The sequence below is a fragment of the Phragmites australis genome, chromosome 12 (genome assembly GCF_958298935.1).
Source record: "Phragmites australis chromosome 12, lpPhrAust1.1, whole genome shotgun sequence".
In the NCBI taxonomy this organism is placed as follows: Eukaryota; Viridiplantae; Streptophyta; class Magnoliopsida; order Poales; family Poaceae; genus Phragmites; species Phragmites australis.
The window spans coordinates 3,937,361-3,943,360 of record NC_084932.1 but is presented as its reverse complement, the minus strand read 5'-3'; positions in this window follow the sequence as shown (position 1 = coordinate 3,943,360).

The following is a 6,000-nucleotide window of genomic DNA, read 5'->3' as shown; positions in this document are numbered from 1 at the left end:
CCACGCCGGACAAGAAGGGAACGGACGCCTCCAGCTGCATCTTCAGTGCGGAAGGATCTGACCCCTCCAGCTTGTGACCCGATGCCATTTGCCAGAAGACGCATCCCTCGCCAGTGCATCGAAGATCGCAAACGAGGTAACGAAAAACCCCAAAAAGGGGATGGAAACCCAACCCGGCCTCGCCGGGATATGGTAAACTTGGACCTCACCGGAGCGAGCCACCAGTGGCATGGACACCGGGAGGAACCAAGGAAACTAACTACACCTCCATAAAGCCGTGGACGACGTCTAAACCCAAACCGTAGTCCAGAAAGAAGGAGTGGAAGCAAAAGATCTCCGGCGACTGAATCACCAAGAGATACCGAAAACCTAGATCTACAGCCCTACAACAGCAGAAACTATAACCTACTAGCACTATTACCTGCAGCAGAACGACCTCCTCCTCTCCCGGCGTCGGGGACGACGAGCGGAAATCGCCCTTCTGTCGCCTCTCTCTACTGTTGGGGAAAGCTGGTCGAGGGAGTTCTTCTCTAAAGCCAGTGCTACCGGCGCGTTTGGTTTGGTGGATGAGGCCGTCCGGGCCGTTCTCGCTCCGGAGGACGGTTTTCCATCGGATGGCCCGGTCCAGAGAAAAAGGCTTGCTGCATTGGCTGCAAAAGACTGCATGGCGACGGACGGGATGGTCCTGTGACGCCATCCAAGCGAGCTGTTAGGCTCGGTTTTTGGGTCAGATGGTCCGTCTGATCATGTGGCCACGCAAACCAAACGAGCGACGAAAGTCATGAAAATTGGTAAGCTGGTCAATGGAATCCAGTCCAAGGATCAAGAAAGCAAAGCGTAAGGAGAGAAGATATCACGGACTAGGTCCGGCAGACCACGCCGGGCCGCGGAGGGAGTCGACGTGTTCTGCGACTTCAGACTTCAAAGCCTGCGACGATGGAAATCGATCAGCAGTTCGGCACGGCGTACACGGCAAATAGGTGCATGCACGCCCAAGGCAGACGCAAAGCTGGAACTCGACCGCACGGTCCAACTCCAAAGTCCTACCTCGGCCGCACGAGGCAACGCCTCTGATCCAACTCATGCCGTCCGTCTCCCGACCCCATCGCCGCGGCCTCTGCTGCTCGCCCCCCCCCCCCCCCCCTCCTCACCGCAAGCGTCGCCACCTCCCAAGACGCCACACGGCCGGTCTGGCTCGACCGCGGCGGCGCCTCGCCTTCGCTTTCCGCCTTCCCCAGCACTATTACCAACGCCCACCTCCAAGCTGGAAAAGTAATGTATCCACTGCATCTTTTAATACTGAACAACAAGATCAATGTAATTAGGGAACAAAATCGTGAATGATACAAGATACAGTCCTAAAAAGATGGTACAGGATATACAGGGAGGAATGATTTACACTCTACTGGGAAACCTATAATTCTGCAAATACAATCTTCTTTCCCCTAGCCGCCCTGTGGTTATGTTACAAACAAAACAATATGGTGGAGGTACAATGTACGAAAACAATGCCTTCACTGGGAGCATCCAGCAACTGCTGTATAAAAGCATCCTTGGTGATGTGGAATCACTCTAATTAATTTTTGCTCGCTTCCATACAATAACTGTACCATCTGAATCAGATGAGGCCAGCAAATTTTCCCCATGATTCCAGGCCACTCCAATTACTGGAGAAACATGACCCTTCAGGAATATGAATGGTCTCGTTGGTGCCTCAACAGTGGAATGAAAATATTACGATGTGCCAAATAGAGCAAGCACTAGACATACCTGTAGTTTATTGACACAAGAGTTCTTTGGACGTGCCAAATCATAGAAGTAAACATTTGCATCCTCGCTACCAGTAACTTCATTCAGAATGAAATACATAAGTAATTTTCTTTTTCGCAGAAGCCCAGTTGTGCGTTAATAAGAACAGAAGGCAAGAATGGAACACGATGAGTTTATTCCATATATAGCAGAAACACTATGACTTATTCGGAAGAAAATCCTATGGGACCTGGTCTACAGCTCTATCAAGCTGGACCCTCTCCACACAGCGACACGTGATGACACTAATCTTAATGCACCCATCCCACTAACCAGGCCCATTAATCAAGAGATTCCATTAAACCAACTATCCATTCCCTATTACCATATGCAATCATCAGGTATACAATGGGAATCGGAAAACAACTATGGCTTCCGTCCCCGATCTGCTCCTTCCCGCCGAATACCTCATCGGGCGCGTGCCTGCCTTCATGCAGGCTTTTTTGTACAAGTCACAATTGTTCCACCTTTGTTCATTCTCAATGTTGTAAATTAATCAATTATTTTTTGCGACCTTAAATTAATCAAGTTTGTAGCACTGTATTAAGCAGTCATCCAATCTCTTTCTTGTTACCCTCTGTAAATTACTAGCTAGATGGAACATACTTCACTAGTCACACATGCAACTCGTTTTGCTTTTGGAGATTTTGTATATTAATCAAGTTTGTAGTACTCGTTTCGCATAACGCTCTGCTCTCCAAACTTTGTTTTTATCTGATCTTGGCAAACACTATGGTTTTGTTCTGTCATGACTGAATGTTTGTACTCTCACTAATCTGGTATGTCAGTTATGCAATCACAAACAGTTTACACATTGACTGGACGATACAAAATAAAATAAAAAGAAAATATCACAAGAAAAGCGATCTTTTTTTTTGCTCAAGTAAATATGCTACTGCCATTTGCTACTCGTGCTCCAGCTCTTGATCATGATGAAAAGTCACTCCTCAACCTTCCTCTACTATGTCCTTCATCGAAATCTAATCGCCTAACAGTAGACAGTGTTGTAGCATCTCGGTGAGCTTGAAGTAGCAGACTTGTAAATTCTCCATGGATATTTGGAACCAAGAATTTCCTTCAACTTTGTACTTAATCAACAACTCTTTCCATACCTTATTAAAATGTGCCACTGACCTATCTTCATACACACATTTCTTGAACTCCGAAAGAAATTCTGAGTGGTTGGCAATTACATGGCTAAGATGTTTTGGAGCATTTTGGTAGATATGCCACAAACAGAGACGATGGCTTGTGTCTGGGAAAACCATAACAATCGCCTTTGCCATTGCAGCACACTGATCAGTAAAAATTGTTTCAGGTTGTTTACCTGACATTGCTTGCAGGAAGGTGGTAAAAAGCCACACAAATGACTCAGCGGATTCATCATATAATAATGCTGCACCGAAAACAATAGTCTGCTTGTGATGGTTAACTCCAAGCAGAGGAGCAAATGGCATTTCAAACTTATTTGTTTGAAATGTCGTATCGAAAGAAACTGCATCCCCAAAGCAAGAGTAATCCATGATAGCTTGTCCATCAGCCCAGAAAAAATTGGATATCCGGCCAGTCTCTTCATCTATTTGCACAGCATAAAAAAATGAAGGGTCTTGAGCTTGTTTATCCCTTAAATACTTCAATAGTGTTTGTGTATCATTGGTCTCTAAGTACTTCTTGCGCTCACTTCTAATGTAATTGTTGCAATCAATTTGTAAGAAGTTAACATTTTCAGCTCCGCCAGACCACTGTTCAAAGAAATTGAATATTTCAGATTGCTTGATTCCTGCTGCCCGCATTTTCTTCATTATGTGCTGATCAGCAGTTGACATTTGACGTTGTGACCTAAGCATATGCGTCTTATCCGGACTTACAAAAGAATGATTGTGTTCAAGTATAACTTTTTGTATCTTCCAAATACCTTCCCTGGTGATGGAGAACTGAACACGAGCCCCACAATATGTTCTTGAAGAAGCTTGTTCTTTCTTTGTTTCATGAGTTGGATGAATACCCTTCTTACCTTCATTACTGCAAAGTAAATATCTTGAAGATATAGTGCCATCTGCTCTTTGTTTCCTATGGCACCATCGGATGCTGAATCCAATCTTTTTAGCATAAGAATTATAGAAGTTGTGAGCCTCTTTTTCAGATGCAAAGCACATTCCCACTGTTGGTATATTTTCTGAGGATGCACTTTGATTGTTCACCTATAGACATACATTAAGTACATAAATTAGTGATAAATTTATTGAATCAAAGAAAATATCCCACAAGTGACCATCAGACGAACTGAGAGTGCATTTTCCTGTTAGCTATGTATATACCATTCAGTTTTGATAAACCTGAATGTTCTAGCATCAGTAAGACAACTATAGATCGTTGTGGCTTACCTCCAAATTCTCTGCAGCGTTTTCTCCGGTTAGAGCGCCATTGTAGTCTAAGCTCGCATCGGCGATGTCGGCGTGATGCAGGCCCTCTCCGGTCAGAGCGCCATTGTGGCTGGAGCCGACGCCTGTGATGTAGTCATGGTGGAAGCCCTTTCCATCCAGAGCGTCGTCATGGTCAAAGACGGCGTTGGCGATGTCGTCGCGATGAAGCCCGTTTCCAGCCGGACCATTGTTGTGGATGAAGCCCGAGGCGGCTGCCATCGCGTCATGATCGAAGGCCGCCATGAGCATGACGTCGTGCTCGAACGAAGCCATCGTCTTCTTGAGATGGAAGTTTTAGAGAATTACGATAGGGAGATCATGATTAGAAGTAAAGGGCAGGAATCGGTAATGGAATCTCTTGATTAATGGGCCTGGTTAGTGGGATGGGTGCATTAAGATTAGTGTCATCACGTGTCGCTGTGTGGAGAGGGTCCAGCTTGATGGAGCTGTAGACCAGGTCCCATAGGATTTTCTTCCGACTTATTCGCCAAAGCCATCCATCATGGATTTTCTCTTTCGGTAAATTCAATTGGATTCTAAACAAATTGAGTAACAACATTTATTTTCAGGAAAACTTAGCATCAAGTGTCAACTGTGATTGTCTTGGTACTTTATTGAACTACAAATGAGGTTTACAAAGGTTAATAGTAAAACAAATAAATAAGTGAAAGCAGCACTTAAGTGCTAACTGCGTGAAAAAATATCACCTATCAGAAATAAGACTCGAGCAGCTTTGAGTTTTAGCCTTTTAGGTAACCAACAGGTAATAGCTACAAAACATTCAAACAAGTTTTGATTCGCACTGTCGAGGGTTGATCTCCGACAATATATCCGGGGTGTACCGGACAATGGACGCGTTGATCTACGCTTCTGGAGGATGTGTGTGTGGAAGGGACTCAACACTACTACAAAACCGACCATATATACCGGCCCATCACTGCCGGTACTTAATGGGCCGGCAGTGATGAGGCATCACTGCCGGTTCATAAGCCGTGTGGAAAAAATCAGCCAATGTGGCTTACGAACCGGCAGTGATGAAGGGCATCATTGCCGGCCAATAACTTAAGCCGGCAGTGATGCCCTGTTGTAGCATCACTGCCGGGTGAGGGCACCGGCCGGCAATGATATCTGTACTATCACTGTCGGTTCTAGCTACGAACCGGAAGTGATAGTTCATCAAGTATCACTGCCGCCTGATGTTATGAACCAGCAGTGATAAGGGGTATCACTACCGGCTCATAAGAAGGACCGGCAGTGATAACAGGTGAGCAATGACTGGTCGGGTGAGCAGTGCCTGGTTGAGTGACTTGTCGGGTGGGGAAAAGCTTTATATAAAAATTATAGCCCTCGACAAGATCTACAACTTTGTAGTTGATTTTTTTTTCATTTGAAGTCATTTAAATGTCCAAATTATCATTTGAAGTCGGATGATAGTTTATCTTAAAAAATTTATAAATTTTTCATACAAAGTCAGATGAGGATAAACTTTATATGAAACTTGTAGCCCTCGACGAGATCTGCAACTTTGTAGTTGAAAATATTTTCATTTGATGTCATTTATATATCCAAATAATTGTTTGAAGTTTTATACAGAAGAGGTCAAAAGGATTGCATATACTAATACAATCACTAGAATTACTGTGGTGTGATGGTAAGGACGTATCGTGCAAGCTAAGAGGTCCTGGGTCCGAGTGCTGTGAACCGTACGTGTGCATATTTCGCGCGAAAAATCACGTGACTTGCGTGAGCGTGGGCGCGGGGGTTCCTC